Source organism: Aotus nancymaae, unplaced genomic scaffold (assembly GCF_030222135.1).
Source record: "Aotus nancymaae isolate 86718 unplaced genomic scaffold, 86718_ANA_hifiasm-v0.15.2.pri h1tg000008l, whole genome shotgun sequence".
NCBI classification, from domain to species: Eukaryota; Metazoa; Chordata; class Mammalia; order Primates; family Aotidae; genus Aotus; species Aotus nancymaae.
Window position 1 is genome coordinate 59,502,346 of NW_026988419.1, and position 16,916 is coordinate 59,519,261.

The 16,916-nt window shown below is 40.6% G+C and overlaps 1 protein-coding gene and 1 pseudogene across 3 annotated transcripts in view; one reads left to right on the plus strand and one right to left on the minus strand.

Moving 5' to 3' along the window:
* Nucleotides 1-16,916, plus strand: part of MYO3B (myosin IIIB) — a 493,214-nt gene that overhangs the window by 438,374 nt on the left and 37,924 nt on the right. The window lies entirely within an intron of this gene.
* On the minus strand, nt 13,806-14,652 carry LOC105728243 (high mobility group protein B1-like; annotated as a pseudogene).

Consider the following 16,916-nt stretch of genomic DNA (forward strand, 5'->3'; position numbering starts at 1 on the left):
GCTGTGTACTCATAAATTTTAATTACTGATGGCTGGGAGCCAAATCTAAATTTGATTTGAACTAAGTCTAAAATTTTGTGAAATTAATTTTGATGTCAAAATCAGATACCTTGGCAGCTTTTTAGAACATAATCCTTCCAGAACTTCTACTTTGACAATTGATTATCCAAATATTTAACAACATGTATAAACAACACTCAAGTAAAAGCTTTGGAACTCAGTTTATATGGATTTTCTTCTTTCCATGAATGAATATGTTTGTTGGTTTTCTGTCTTGCCAAGTCTACCCAATGCCAACAAAGCAAGAATTTCAGTATTTTTGCTGAAGGGTCACTTTGTGATAAGAGAAAAATTACACAAACATGTGTGCTACCAGTTGTGTAAAAGTATAGCACATACACTTATGTACAGTACATAATTTCAGATAATGATAATACTGACTCATGTATCTATTGTACTACACCTTTTATTATTTTAGGGTGTAATCCTTCTACTTATAAAACAATGTGTGCTGTAAAACAGTATGCCATGTTATGCCAGCAGCAGCCTCACATCTTGTGTTTACCACATCTCTTGATTGCATCATTTTCTCTTGTGTTTGATTTAATCTCATGTTGTTTTGTTCATCACGGCTCCTAAATGTACAAAACTTATGACTAACGTTGCCAGTAAGAGGCCATATTGAGTGACTGACCTCGAAACAAAAGTGATTAAGAACCTTTACTAAGGTAGAAAGTCAGTGATGGTTATTCCTCACCAGTCAGGCATGCCCTATTCCACCATAGCAGTGATCATGAAGAACAAGAACAAAGTGATGGAAGCTGGTAAGGGATCGGCTTTATTGAAAATAATGAGACTCACAAAAATTCAAGAAGGGTCTATATCACATACGGAGAAATTTCTAATGACCTGGATTAATGGCCAATCACAGAAGCACATTCTTCTCAGTACCATGATGATCACAGCCCAGGCAAAAGGTTTGTTTGCAATGTAAAAGAAAGGCCAGACCTGACTACAGTGTTGAATTTACTGTTAGCTCTGGATGATGTAAACAATTCAAGACTTGTTGTTCATTACGTAATGCAAAAGCGAGCGCTGAGTCTGTGAGTGCTTCAGATTGATGTGAAAGCAGCTGAAGAATTTTTGGAAACTCTAGATAAGCTGATTATGGAGGAAAATTACTTGTCAGAGCAAATTTTCAACATGGACGAAACCTCTCTATTCTAGAAATAGATTTCTGAATGAACTTACACATATGGAGGCCAAGTCAATGTCAGGACAGAGAAATGTTCATGGTGCATTATCTGTTTATAAACAAACCTATAATGAAAACAAGAAACAAACCAAGCAAACCACTGTGGACAGAGTTCTGAAGAGAGTGACACCACCTCCTCAAGAAGAGCCTCAGGCAGGTCCTTCAGGAGGTGTTTCAGAAAGCGTTGTTATCACAGGAGATGACAGATCTGTACGTGTTCTTGCCCCGAAGACCTTCCAGTGGGACAAGGTGTGGAGACAGAAGACAGTGACATGGATGATCCTGACCCTGGGTAGGCCTATGGATGTATTTGTGTCTTCGTTTTTAACAAAAAAAGTTTTAAAAGTTAAAAAAAAAAATTTTTTTAATAGAAAAAAGCTTATAGAATAAAAATATAATGTTTTTGTACAGCTGCATAATGTTTTTGTGTTTTGAGCTAAGTGTTATTATGAGTCAAAACATTTAGAATATTTATAAGGTTAAAAAGTTACAGTAAGCTAAGATTAATTTACTATTGAAGAAAGAAAAAATTTTAAATAAATTTAGTGTAGTCTAAGTGTACAGTGTTTATAAACTCTGGCAATGTATAGTAATGTCCTTCACATTCACTCACCATTCACTCACCATTCACTCACCCAGTGCAACCTCCGGTCCTGCAGGCTTCATTGATGGCAAGTTCCCTATACAGATGTACCAGTTTTGGTCTTTAATATCAAATTTTAACTGTACCTTTTCTGTGTTTAGATACACAAATACCATCGTGTCGTAATTGCCTATTGTATTCAGTACAATAATATGATGTACAGGTTTGTAGCCCAGGAGCAAAGGCTAGACAGTATTAGCCTAGGTATACAGTAGGCTGTACTGTCTAGGTTGCTGTAAATACTCTCTGAAGTTTACACAATAACAAAATCACCTAACACAGTTCTCAGAACGTTATCTCCGTCATGAAGTGACATACGCCTGTATATAAGTGATATGGGAAGTTACTTTCCAGGACAAAAGTCTTGTTACAGTTCCTTTCTCAACACAGAACCAAAAGAGAGAGGAAAGTAAATGTTTTCTATGAGTAAAGGGACAAAGATTTTTTGAATGAGGGGTTTCTTTCTCAAAAGTTCTATCTTAACTTTTCTCCTTATAGTACAAGGGTAGACACCTAAGGTGGTTGGAAGAAATGGAAATGCTCCTTCATATTTTGGTTTTACATCCAGTGAAATTTCTCATACCCCCACCCACCCTCACACCCCGACATTAACATATTTCTTTTTAAGCTACCTGTAATGAGGGAACCAGACTGGGAACCCACCAAATGCTCCTCTCCTCGAACCAGCTGAGGCTGCTTTCTTCTAACTTTTTTCAGACATTTTCCTGCCCATTACCAGCAGTAGTATAGCATATAGCATATATGATTGATTGATTTTTTTTTTTTTTTTTGCCCCAGTACTCTCTGAATCTACAAAATTCAGTTACCTGAAAGATCTTCATCTTTGTATTTTCCTCCATGGACAGGGCATGGAACTGAGCTGAGAAAAATCTGGCTGAGCCGGGCGCGGTGGCTCACGCCTGTAATCCCAGCACTTTGGGAGGCCGAGGTGGGTGGATCACGAGGTCAAGAGATCGAGACCATCCTGGTCAACATGGTGAAACCCCGTCTCCACTGAAAATACAAAAAATTAGCTGGGCATGGTGGCGCGTGCCTGTAATCCCAGCTACTCGGGAGGCTGAGGCAGGAGAATTGCCTGAACCCAGGAGACGGAGGTCGCGGTGAGCCGAGATCGCGCCATTGCACTCCAGCCTGGGTAACAAGAGCGAAACTCCGTCTCAAAAAAAAAAAAAAAAAGAAAAAAAAGAAAAACCTGGCTGAAATTGGAGAAGAGAAAGTGGTCTGCTGCAGAGAAACCTAAGAGGGGAGTGCTACACTTAGGCACCAAATTTAGAATTGCCTGGACCATGGTTCATAGTATTTACAGTGGCTTCTGTCGCTCAGGCCCCCTAGGGTGCTGCGGGGAGAAACAGTTGGTCACAATGCTCTCTACACTCATGGTCTCCGATTTTGGCTTTGCAGTGGGATCTTAGAGTCAATTACCTTGAGAGAATATGTCTCAGTATTCAGAGGCCACAGACTCCTGCTAAGATGGGCTGGAGAAGAAAAAGGTCATAATAACAGATCTGCGCTCAGCATTTAAAAGTGAACATTTTCAAAGTGGGCCTTTGGTTGCTTGATTACTTCTCTCTCCCAACTTGGAGCTTTATTTTTTTCCAATTGCCTCAGGTGTAGGTAGTTTTTTTCTTTAGGAAAATCTATTGACATAATTATTAATTTAGGTTTTTGATTGCTCTCCTTTGAGCATCAGCGGATTCCCGTGGACTTAAGTGATTGTACAGTATCAATATTTGCCTGCGATTTCAGACCTTCACAAAGGCTCATCTCATTTCCAGGAGGCCTAAAACTCTTGGGTATCTGTATTAAGGGTACACAGACCCTCTAGTATTTCTCATGATCATACCAAATGCGTTCAAACTACTTTCTCTGAGATCAAAAATTTTAAAATCAAAGAGATGTCAGGGTTGTAAACCATAACTTTTCCCATTTCAGTGGACAAAAGAGATTTTCTTTGAATAGGTGAGGTTAATGACAAAGAGGTTAGGGACAGCAAAGGGTGGCTAACACAGTCATCGGCTGGCAGGCTTAGTGTGGAAAGGGAGAGTGCAGCAGAGCAGGACAAAGATTTTTTTTTTCTTTTCTGGCAAATTCTCCCAACAGATTTTCAGCCCTGCAATCATAGAACTTTAAAATTAAAAAGGACCTATTCCAACCCTCTTGTTTCAGGGGTGAGGAACTGAAGCCCAGAGCATGTGATTGGCCCAAGGCCCCTACATTTCCTAGTTAACTTTCTTAATGTCTTTTCCCCCATACTTCTGCCAAAAGAATAAGGGATATACAGAATGCACCAATATTATGTATTGAACTTATTAAAAACACATTAAGCTTGATAGTAGAAATCTAGAACCAGCTGTAAATGTTTTACTTCCAGAAGTTCAACCGTTTTGCAATAAACATGCAGTCCCTTCTCAACTCAAGGCAGTATATTCAGTTATTAATCATGTACTCCACACCAAGCATCCCTTACACATTATCTTATTCAATCTCCACAATAATCCTGTTGAAGTAGATTTTTAAATTCCCACCTACAGATGTGGAAAGTGAGGTATGAAGAGGTTAAATCATTTGCCCAAAATCCCATACTCAGTGCTGGGATTCCAACCAGACCTACCTGAGCCAAAGCCCTCACCATAACCATATCACTAAAATTGTTCTTATATGTGCCATTCTGTTGATGGAGGTGCTTTTTGAGGATGTTTCAGGTGTAGCAGGGTAGAAATGTCCCTAAAAAGCTGCTTCTTACGGCGAAGTTGGTGTTAAAGGGCCAGCCTGGCAAAATTAATGAGGCTGCCCTTCAAAGACAGGATTCAAGTCAAAATTTCCCTCTAATAAACCCATTCCCTACACCCTGGGTGAAGAGGAAGAAGAACCAAAGATTTGCAGAATTTGGGGGCAAGAAGAAAGATTGGAAAGCCTCCTCAAATCCCTCAATAAACCCATAAGAAAACCAGAGCTCAGAGAAATTAGTCTTGCCAGCATTTCTACATTAAAATAAAATGAGTGAATGGATTGGCAGGCAAAGAGAAAGAAGGCAGTTCACATTTATTGAGCACTTACTGTGTACCAGGCCCTGTCCCTGGGTGCTGTGTGAATTTCCTTTCCTTTCATCTGTCTCCCTCACTGACCATAAGGTTCCTGAGGGCAGGGCCGGGATCATGTCCATTCTGTTTAGTGATGTATCCTTGGTGCCTATCACATGGCCATGGTAGATGCTCAATAAATATTTCTGATTGTTGAAATACATTAATGAATGAATTACTCACCAACTCTAAGGAGAGTCTTACCACTTCTTCTCTCTCTCTCTCTCTCTCTATATATATACACACACACACACACACACACACACACACACACACACACCTCTCTATATATATATCCATCTATCTATATATATATAGTGAGAAAGAGAGATATATAGACAGAGAGACAAAGAGATAGACTATATATCTAGATAGATGGATACATAGATACATGGATCTATAGATAAATCTGTTTACATCTCTTTCTATAGATAGATATATCTGTCTATAGCGAGACAGGGAGAGAGAGAAAGAGAGAGCCAGCCTTGCTCTGTCACCCATATTGGAGTGTAGTGCCACAAGCAAAAATCACTGCAACCTCAAACTCCTGGACTTCAGCGATCTTCCCACCTCAGCATCCCAAGTGACTAGGACTACAGGAGCTTGCCACCACATTTGGCTAATTTTTTTAAAATTATTTTTTGTAAAGACAAGGTCTCACTATGTTGCCCAGGCTGGTCTTGAACTCCTGGGCTCATGTGATCCTCCCACCTTGGCTTTCCAAAGTGCTGGGGTTACAGGCATAAGCCACCATGCCCAGCCCCATCTCCATTTTATAAATAGAAAACCAAGGTGCAGTGAACCCAAAATAACTTATCTAGGTTCACAGAGTTTACCTAAGTCAGTTGACTGCAAAGTATGTAGCCCTTTGTACACATCAGCACAGAAAAGCTACATCACCAAGCTTATAAGCAGATCTGAATATCAACTAACATTGGCTCTCTCCTGCCTCTTAGCAAGAGCTGGAGAACAAAGACCCAAGGGAGGTCTGTGAGTCCTAAGATGTTTTTATTATCACAATACATACTGGGATCTACTTATAGTATGCTGTGAGATATCATAAGTAATTAAAAGAGGACTGCACCTCTTAAATGAGCTCTGTGCACTTGAACATGATGCAGCCTTGGCTTTCCACTGTTTTGTTTCCAGCTCTCTCTGATGTGCACCTTGGTAGTCATGAGTCAGGAGCATCTGTAAGATTTTCCTATATCATGAAACATCTGAACATTTTTCCAGAAAATCTATGTTATTTCTTGGAGCTCACTGATACTGTACATTCTGATATTCATAAAGACACTGTCACCAACTGTTAGTGGTGTCAGCCCAGCATTTCTTCTCTTCCATTTAGATCATGTTACCTTTCGTCCTTTGGAAAATTACACCCTAATATCCACACCGTGGTTCTGATGGGGCTGTCAGGCATATTACACTGAACCCTGGCCAGGACTTTGGGTATGTGTCCCAAGCTCATCTAGCTGAATCTGTTATCTCCCTGACCACTGTAATTGGTCCAGAGCAGGACAAATGCCTCCAGTTAGGTCTCTCTTAGATTTTATATGTGGCTATCTCTTATCCTCTACATCCCATCCTCCTGCCCTTTCATTTCTAACACTGCCACCATGGCCAGGTAGAGAAAGGCAGTATGAAGTTAAACAAAAAGTATGGTCAGTGCACGGCGAAGCTGGGGAGAGGGGAGCGGAGATAAGAGATGAGGAGAGGAGATGCTCTAGGATTACAAGGGACAGAAGGAGAAAGAAGATGCAGGTTACATGATTTTAGTCCCTGGAATACCTGAAGCCAGCTCTTCTAGGAAGCCAGTGTTTCCTGTGTTGGGTAAACAGATTTGCAATGGTTTCTGTCATTTGCAACTAACAGACATCTAACACATTTTTTAATAGCAAGTAGGAATTTTACCATAGATTTTGAGGGAGAGAGCAACACGATGGCTAACTTTGCGCTGCAAATTCATTTTCTGAGGCTGGCAAGGGCCTGAACATCCCACCCAGTAGTAGATGTGTTGAGGTGAACTGTGCCACAAGCTCAGACTTACCCTTCATGTGCAAATCCCAATCCCATCTGTATTTGAGTCCGCCTCCTCCTTGCAGCCTTTCCTACTTTGCTTTTCTCTGGTTGTTCCAATCTGCCCAGTGAGTACGCGCGCTTTTCCGGCATTCACACACCCTTATCACTGTCACTTTCCTCTCTACTCTCCTGAAGGCAGCCACTACCAGGTACAGAAGGTAATTGTTAAATCCTCATTGGCTGCTCTTGACCCAGCTGAATTTGTGGTGTGAAGAGGACCTAAGGACAGGGTTGTGCCCCAGGCTTCTAAGGAAGAACCTGTGCGGGAGAGGGACACAGAATAGACATGGGCTCTGGAGCCTGATGATCACATCTGGCTCTGACACTGATGAGCCATGGGATCTCAGGCAAGTAAGTTACTTACGCTCCCCAAACCTGAGTTTTGATTTCTGTAAAATAGAAACAGTAGCCGTCATTTTGCAGGGTTGTGGTGAGGAGTAAAGATAGTGAATACCAATCACACCAGGTAGGGGTGTTCCAAAAATGACAGTCCTTGCACTACTGCCTTAACTAAAGATGGCCAGATGATTGATGGGAATCTTGTGGCCACTGGAGACATGAGTGTCTGGGGCAGCCTTAGATGAGGAAGACTGAATTAGGAGGTAGGAGCCATTATTAGCCTTATGTCTCCAGTACTTCTTTTTGTTTTGTTTTTATGAGACAGGGTCTCACTCTGTTACTCAGGCTGGAGTACAGTGGCATGAATATGGCTCACTGCAGCCTTGAACCCCCAGGCTCAAGCAATCCTCCCACTTCAGCCTCCTAAGTAGCTGGGACCGGGTACGTGCACCACCATGACTAGCTAATTTTCGTATTTTTTGTAGAGATGGGTCTTGCCATGTTGCCCAGGCTGCTCTTGAACTTCTGGGCTCAAGCAGTCCTCCTGCCTTGGCCTCCAAAAGCGCTAGGATTATAGGTGTGAGCCACCATGCCCGGCCTCTGAGTGCTTTAAGGAATCCACTCTCCCAAATGAGGTTGCATCTTAGTGAGGACCTTTTACAGTGAAAATACCTGAAGCCATGTGTTTCCAACATTTTCACCTTTTATCGTTCTCTCTCTTGTGGATGCTATTTTTTGAAATGTATGTCTTCTCCCAAGGATAGGATTTGTTAATAAAATTAACTTTCCACTTGATGAATTATATGGTTGCCATTAGGGTTTAACCCAAGAGCATGATACAGTCAGTGTTACCACACAGAGTAAGTGAATTTCTGGCCAAAAGGAGAAAAAAAAAATGAAGTTCTAATTAGGCTGTTTGTGATTCTGGCTGGGTTTGTTGTAATACTGCAAATAGTTCAAGAAGTCCCATCACAACCTTTCTGAGGGGCATCGCTACCCAAACTCCCCCAAAAAGCTGTCACTTCAGGTAGAGACCCTGGAGAGGACTGGCCCGGGAGCCCCTTCCCTGGTAGGTGGCCCCTCTGTTGACCGTTACCATTTCCAGCCCCTCTGCTTTCTCCTCACCAGAGCTGGCTTTTACCTGAGTCCATCTGGGCCTCAGAGTACAGCGTAAATCATGCAGAACGATGTTTCTAACTGTTCCACATACCGACGCATTACCACACATTCATAATTGGACTTGATTTGGCCATGCAATTCCTTTATCCTGACTACATGTATTCTTCGACCCATAAGGTTTGTAGGGGGAAGAACAACTCACTTAAATAGGCATCTCTTCCTCTGTTCTTTTTCCATCCTCCACCCCCCAACCACCACTACCCTACAAACCTCCCTCTGCTCCCCCAGGGCCTAGAGAAGGCCCTTTAAGGGGATAACAAATGATGCATTTTATGGAAAGCAACCTCCAAGCTGAATTAGGTGAAAGAAGCCATTGTTCTTAACAGGCGGAGTCACCAGCCTCAGGCCTGGAAAATCAGCTTAGATTCCTTTAGAAAAGGCGTCTCTGAGCAGCCTAGCCCCTTCTAAGTGTACTATCTTCACCTCTTCTTGATCTTCATGAAGCTGGTTTTCTGTCTATACGTTTTTCTGCTTAGGCAGGAAAATATGGCTGGGCTGGGGAATCTCCGTTTCAGGAGTGTAGCGCCGGAATTCTGGGCTGTCCGACATTGACCTTGCCTTACTCTCAGCATCCCTGTCTTCCTTGGGGAATCTCACTGTCTAGGTGGGAAGTAGGCTCCATGTTGTCTCTCTCTCACTACAGAGCCACCGTGGAACAAACCCTTAAAAGAGGTCCTGCCTCGAGAGCAGCCTGACCAACATGGTGAAACCTCGTCTCTACTAAAATACAAAAAAAATTAGCCGGGCACAGTGGCATGCCTATAATCCTAGCTACTTAGGAGACTGAGGCAAGAGAATCACTTGGGCCCAGGAGGCAGAGGTTGCAGTGAGCCAAGATCGTGCCACTGCACTCCATCTTGGGTGACAGAGTGAGACACCATCTCAGAGTGAGTACCAGGAGCTGGTACTCCTCCCAGACTCTTCAGCCAGCCAAGCAAGGAAATTGGGAGGTTGGAGGACAACAGCTGCTAGGCCTGTTTCTATTGTCCGGCCCTCCAGAGTACCCCTGAATCCTGCCTATTGTCCTCGCTGCGTTCTCTACCCTCCCATTAATTCTATGAGTCCCTGACTTACTTCCACTGAATTCCCTTTTTGCATAAGACGGTCTCAATTATTCCCACCTTGTCTAGTGGTTAGGGAAAAAAAGAAAAAGATGGTCTCAGTTTCTGATGACTGCATTCATGAACCCTAACTGATGGTGGTATTAACCTCAAAGTGAATGAATCTTCTGGCCAAGTAGATATAATAATATCTATTATTAGTGCTGCTCTTGCCAACATTTCTGGCTCTGTGTTCTGCTATTTATTACTCACATAACTAAAAAGCTTCACATTTTAATACAATGAATTGGAATAAGATGGCTAGAGACAGATCAGGACAATATCAGAGTAGGGAACAAACAATTCTAAAAGGGTCTAGTTGAGGAACCTATTTCTCAATGTAGCACCTAAACATCATAATTATAGCATTTGGGGACAGGTAAAATGATTGATTTTACAGAAAATATCTGTTGTTTAATTACAGGATCATATGGGACTTTTGGCAACCAACAGATGCCAAAACAGACTCAAGCACCATCTTGAGAAACTTGTGATTTGCTTAGTGTGCTTTTAATTTAAAGCATATGGTTTCACATTCAACTGCAGTGTCCAAAATGAAGACATTAGCAATGAATCACTCTATTGGAGAAAACGCAGCACTCCCGGACCAGGTCTTTTGGTCTGTGTACTCAAATGGTTCTGTTTAGAGGCATAAACACAAAGCAGCTCTGCCTGCTTCAGCCGGCTGTTCCTGGGATTTATGAGACATCAAAGGGCCTCATGAACAAATTCCCCTGCAATGCACAATGCTTGGCACCGTGACCTACCTCCATCTGAATAAACAGAGTGCAGTTTGGTCACTGCAAACGAGGATTAGAGTGATCAGAAGGCCGAAAAGATCATTTATTTTGTGGCAACTTTTCATTTTTTAATCTCTCAGCCTTCCAGCTTAGTCTGACACTTCACGGCCCTTGGGGAATCCAGCTATCCTGTGTGGAAATTCAGAACTGCAGCCTTTATACTAAGAACCATGCTCTGGCTATGGACCACAGACCTGAGTCCATTGAGACCACATGTGGTCTACCTGCTGGTGAGGGATGCCAGTAAGGCATAGAGTGTAGCTGTAAGGATGTGGGCTCTGGAGGTCCATGGCCCAAATTTGTATCAATAAGCCATTTCCTAGTTTTATGAACTTGGGTAAAGAGGACCTGGGCTTCAGTTTCAGAATCTGTACAATGGTAGTAACAGTAAAAATGTTTCAGAGTTGTTATGGGAATTAAATGAAATTATCCATGTCCAGAGCTAAGTTAAGAATCTAGCATCTAGTAAACTATAATAATATAGTTAACTGTTATTGTAATTATTATTACAATTATTATTAGAAATAGGTCCTGCCTCTTTGCCTCAAGTCCTTTCATGCTTCTGCTTAAATTCAGTGCACATTTAATGAAGTACCTACTGTGGGCCCTGTGTGTTAGATGCTTTGACATACTTCTCAGAGTGCTGTATGGCTTGAAAAATAGCTTTCATATTTCTCTGTTCATTTTCTTCAGTGTTTCCACCCATCCTGTATTCATTTCACCCTACAGGACATTCTCCCTCACTCCTCATTGAGTTTTTAGTCATTCTCTATCTCTGCACCACCCACTAGTAAGGACTACATCAAGCTAAAGCTTAGAATTCTGTTAGTACTGGTAGCACCATTTGACTATACTCCAGGCAGTTACATCAAAGGAGAGGCATCTCAGAAGGTTTATCCAATCTGTTTTATTTTCCAAAGAGAGCTCTGGGTAGAAAATATACTACTCCCAAAGATCTGTTTTATTTGTTATATACACCTTTATATAGTAGGCACAGTAACCTGTTGTCAAATATAGCTGTTACAAGTATTTTTACCACTTGCTCCTTGTTTTTTAATTTTGTTTCAGTTCTGTTTGTTACCGCTTGTTTGTTTTTACTGTTAAAAGGGTTTTTTCACCTGTAATCCCAGCACTTTGGGAGGCTGAGGCGAGTGGATCATTTGAGGTCGGGAATACACAAGTAGCCTGGCCAACATGGTGAAAACCTGTCTCTGATAAAAATATAAAAATCAGCCAGGCATGGTGGCAGGCCCCTGTAATCCCAGCTACTTGGGAGGCTGAGGCAGGAGAATTGCTTGAACCTGGGAGACAGAGGTTGCAGTGAGCCAAGATTGTGCCACTGGACACTGCCTGGGCAACAGAGTGAAACTCCATCTCAGAAGAAAAAAAAAGAGTTATTTTTTCTCATTTTGATGTACTCAGTTTAGTATTTTAGAGTGCTTAGCCTCATGCTTAGAGAAATCTTTTCTACCCTGTGATTATATATTCACTCATATTTGCTTTCATCATTTTTCAAATTTTTTAATATTTAGATTTAATACAAATATTCTTAAAATATTTATCTTTAAACCAGGATTTATCTAGCAAAAATGATTCACTTCATATGTCAGCCATGATTGTTGATTATCTTCCCTTCCTGGAGATCTTGACTTGCTTTTATGGCAGTGATGGCTCTTGGAAGTTGCTAATGAAAGAATGCAAAAATGGTCCACTGGATGTAAGCAATAGACAACTCTGAAGATAAGCCCTTCCTTTTTTCGTTTTGTTTTGATTAAAAAAAAAAACCTTTGCAATTATTAGTTTATTAGTATTATCCAGGACTCAGATGTTCAGTATTCCTCCTGAAATTACATAAACAAATGCAAATGGAAAGAATCCAAGTCAAAATTATATAACAAAACAGCGCTCCACCACAAAAGCGTGTAAAATTCTAAGAATGCTATTTTAAAATACTGGCACTTTAAGAAAATGATAATCTCGAAAACCACAAAATTGCCAAATTGTTCCCAAAACTGCTAAGCAGATAAACATGACTAATTAATGAGTTTGGGTTTTGTAAAGAAAATCATTCAACTAAATTTAATAATTCATACTGAAATGCAAAGTTTAAGTGTCTTCTTTCCTCTTATCTACTTGGATTTATAAAAGGGCAAACCATAATATAGGAAAACATACCCTACTTTGAATGTGGCATCTTTGTCTTAAAACCTGGCCCAATTAATTAAAAATACTTTAAATGGCTGGGCACAGTGACTCATACCTGTAAACCCAGCACTTTGGGAGGCCAAGGTGGGTGGATCACCTGAGGTCAGGAGTTCAGGACCAGCCTGGACAACCTGGCGAAACCCCGTCTCTACTAAAAATACAAAATGGGCATGGTGGCACATACCTGTAATCCCAGCTACTCAGGAGGCTGAGGCAGGAGAATCACTTGAACACAGGGGATGGAGGTTGCAGTGAGCCAAGATCATGCCACAGCCCTCCAGCCTGGGTGAAACAGCGAGACTCCATCTCAAAAAAAAAAAAAAAAAGCAAACAAAAACAAATCCTACTTTTAATGGAAAGTCTCATTTCCTGTTTAGTTCATATTTAGATAAATGGGAAAAGACATAGCCAGCATTTTTATGGTCTTCACTGAGACTAATGTCAACAAAAAATTTAATTTGTCAGTCTTGCATTTTAAAGTCACGCTTTTGGGGTTGCTATCTCAGGTCTTCTTTAATATGGGAACTGCAAAATATAACTGCTATTACCTGGTAATGAGAGTTAAAGAATAGAGTCCTCATGTAAAGGTTAGGACATAATTTTCTAATGGTCCTTTAAAGACAGACTTTCAAAATGTTTGGTTCTAATGATCCCATGCTGTGAGTAGATTGATTCCTCTTCAGTTTGTAAATATAAGTGGGCTATGTGAAATTTCTTAACTGATCAAGATTTTGGATTTCCAGTAATGGATGAAAATCATCTCAACTTAATTTTACCCCCGTTATGATATGCAGGGTGTGTATAGCTAACTATATGAAAGGATAAACACTATAATAATTCATGTGATTCAAAATGAGCAAAAGCAAAAGACTAGCTTCCCCTCAAGAAGAAAAATTTCAGACCTATGAAAAGGACCGACAATATTAATTTTAAAAAATTCATTTCCTTAGAAGCATTCAGAATGTCAACAAAACAGCTGCAACTTTTTTTAATAATTAACAATAATTATTTCATATAAGCTGCATCAGAGACAACTGAAGATGAAAAATTACCATCCTTATATGTAACTAATTTGTGCTGTGCACCAAGAACCTGCTTACATTTCCAGGCCAGTTTACACCCCCCACTCTGTACCATACAAGGTTAGTGGCTATTGAAAATACCACCAGGACAGGGCTGTCTAAAGACACATTCAGTAGCGTGTAAACTATATAAAAAAAGACACTGTACAGTTTAAAACAAATCTTACACAACCTTACATTTCCATTTTTTTCTTTGAAAGGAGTGAGTTGTGTACAGGAGGGTTAAATGCTTTATAGACAAGAAAAAAAAACTGCGCTAGAATCAATTATTCATCATCATCACCTTCATCTTCCTCCTCCTCCTCATCCTCTTCCTCCTCTTTCTTGCATTTTTTCAGCCTTGACAACTCCCTTTTTTGCTGCATCAGGCTTTCCTTTAGCTCGATATGCAGCAATATCCTTTTCATATTTTTCCTTCAGCTTCGCAGGCTTCTTTTCATAAGGGGGCTTGTCATCTGCAGCAGTGTTACTCCGCATCTCTCCCAGTTTCTTCACAACATCACCCATGGACAGGCCAGGATGTTCTCCTTTGATTTTTGGGCAATACTCAGAACAGAACAGGAAAAAAGCCGGAGGCCTCTTGGGTGCACTGGGATCCTTGAATTTCCTTTTTGTCTCCCCTTTAGGAGGGATATGGGTTTTCATTTCTCTTTCATAGCAGGCCTCGTCCGCCTTTGCCATATCTTAAATTTTCCTTTCTCTTTAGCAGGCATGGTCTTCCACCTCTCTGAGCACTTCTTAGAAAACTCTGAGAAGTTGACTGAAGCATCTGGGTGCTGCTTCTTATGTTCCTCCCGACAAGTTTGCACAAAAAATACATATGATGACATTTTGTCTCTTGGCTTCTTAGGATCACCTTTGCCCATGTTTAGTTATTTTTCTTCAGTGAGGCACAGAGTCACCCAGTGCCCATCCGGCTCTCACTTGCCCCGGCAATGTCTCTATGGAGCTCAATGTACTGCAGTGGCTGTGAGAGCAGGAACCAGATGCAGCCTCTTCACTCTCTGCTCTGTAACATTACCCTTCCTTGTTTTTATACAGTTTAATGATTTGTAGCAATATACTCTAATAGCTTAGCCTTTTAATTTGGGTTCTGCTGCACTTACAACAAAATTTCAAATACAGAGTGAATCACTGTTAGTTAATAGGATTTGTCTTAAGTGTGCTAGGGCAGGGAAAAAAGTTAAATTCACTCTTAGGTCCTTTTTGCTCTCTGCTTCTGCTGTTCCCACTCCAACTAAGGCTTTCATCACCTCAGCTGGACTATTATGATGTCCTTTTTGATTCTCTTTTTTCCCCCTCTCCTCTAAATTATTCTACGTGCCACTGCCAATTACTATATGTCATCCTCCTGGTCAGAAGCTCCAGTGTCTCCCCAGAGCCCATGGGATAGAAGACAAAATCTTTAAGAATGACTTCCAACCGGGCGCGGTGGCTCATGCCTGTAATGTCAGCGCTTTGGGAGGCCAAGGTGGGCAGATCACGAGGTTGGGAGTTCAAGACCAGCCTGGCCAACATGGTGAAACCCCATCTCTACTAAAATTACAAAAAATTAGCAGGGCATGGTGGTGAATGCCTGTAATCCCAGCTACTTGGGAGGCTGAGGCAGGAATTGCTTGAACCTGGGAGGCAGAGGAGAGGTTGCAGTGAGCCAAGATCATGCCATTGCGCTTCAGCCTGGGTGACAGAGCAAGATTCTGTCTTGTGGAAAAACAGCAACAACAAACAATGGCTTCCCAACTTTCACAGTCAAACTTCGTTTTCCTAAACTTTCAACTTCCCTGCCCCTGAAATCAGTGGTGATACTAAGGGAAGGCCTGTGAGCACTTTAACCTCCCTCAGAATATATTACTTAGGTCAATGAAAATCCACCCTCCAGAGAAGTATTAGTATTGTTTGAAATTGAAAATATTCATTGTCCCTGTAATATAAAGTGTGAAAGAAAGCATCTTTAGGAAACATTGCTATTTTGAAAAAAAAATCAAGTAATGTATTACCAAGAAAATACAAAATACTGTGCATTTGCTATGTAAGCCATTCGATAGCCCTTAAAATACTCCTTTTAGTCTAAAAGATTGTTTTTCTAAACATCTTAAAACTTTATTTTTTTCTCTTCTCATTATTTCTGTGGCATAGATTAGTGTTGCTGATATCCCCAGATTTCATAGATGAAAGACCTACACAAACATCAGCTACCTTTTCTTACCACAAAATATGAAAACAGTAGTTATTCCCAATCCAACCATCTTTGGGATTTAGGATGACAGTTGTCTACTTCATATTGGGTAAAGGTTTTGTGTGTTTTTAGGCAAAGATTTTGTGTAATCATTCAAGAAAATTTTTGGTTTGGTTTTAAAATGCTAAGAAGAGCATAAATATTCATCAATAGAAACTTGTTACATAATGGCACATCCATAAAATGGAATCCTATGGAACCATGAATAAGAGTGGCATAGCTATATCGTCATGGACCACATAACAGCATGTTCTGATCAACAGTGAAGCACATATAGGATGGTGGCTCCAGAAGATTATAATACCATATTTTTACTGTATCTTTTCTAAGTTTACATATGTTTAGATATACAACTTTTTACCATCGTGTTATAATTGCCTACAGTATTGAGTACAGGAACATGCTCTACAGGTTTGTAGCCCAGGGGCAACAGGCTATACCATCTAGCTTAGGTGTCTAGTAGACTATACCATCTGTGTTTGTGTAAGTTCACTATAGGATGTTCCAGCAAGGACAAACTTGTCTAATGGCACATTTCTTAGAACATATCCTCATTGTTAAGCGATGCATGACTGTATTTATGTATGCAGAAGCCTCCATGTTATACTGAAATATGAAAAAAGCAAGGCACAGAGCGTGCAAATATGCTCACATTTGAGGGTTTTGTTTTTGTTTTTATTTTTGTTTTATAGGCAGGAGAGATAGCCTTAGAATTGTATGTATATAGAATAGTTCACACAAGAGATAGCCTTAGAATTGTATGTATATAGAATAGTTCACACAAGAGATAGCCTTAGAATTGTATGTATATAGAATAGTTCACACAAGAGATAGCCTTAGAATTGTATGTATATAGAATAGTTCACACAAGAGATAGCCTTAGAATTGTATGTA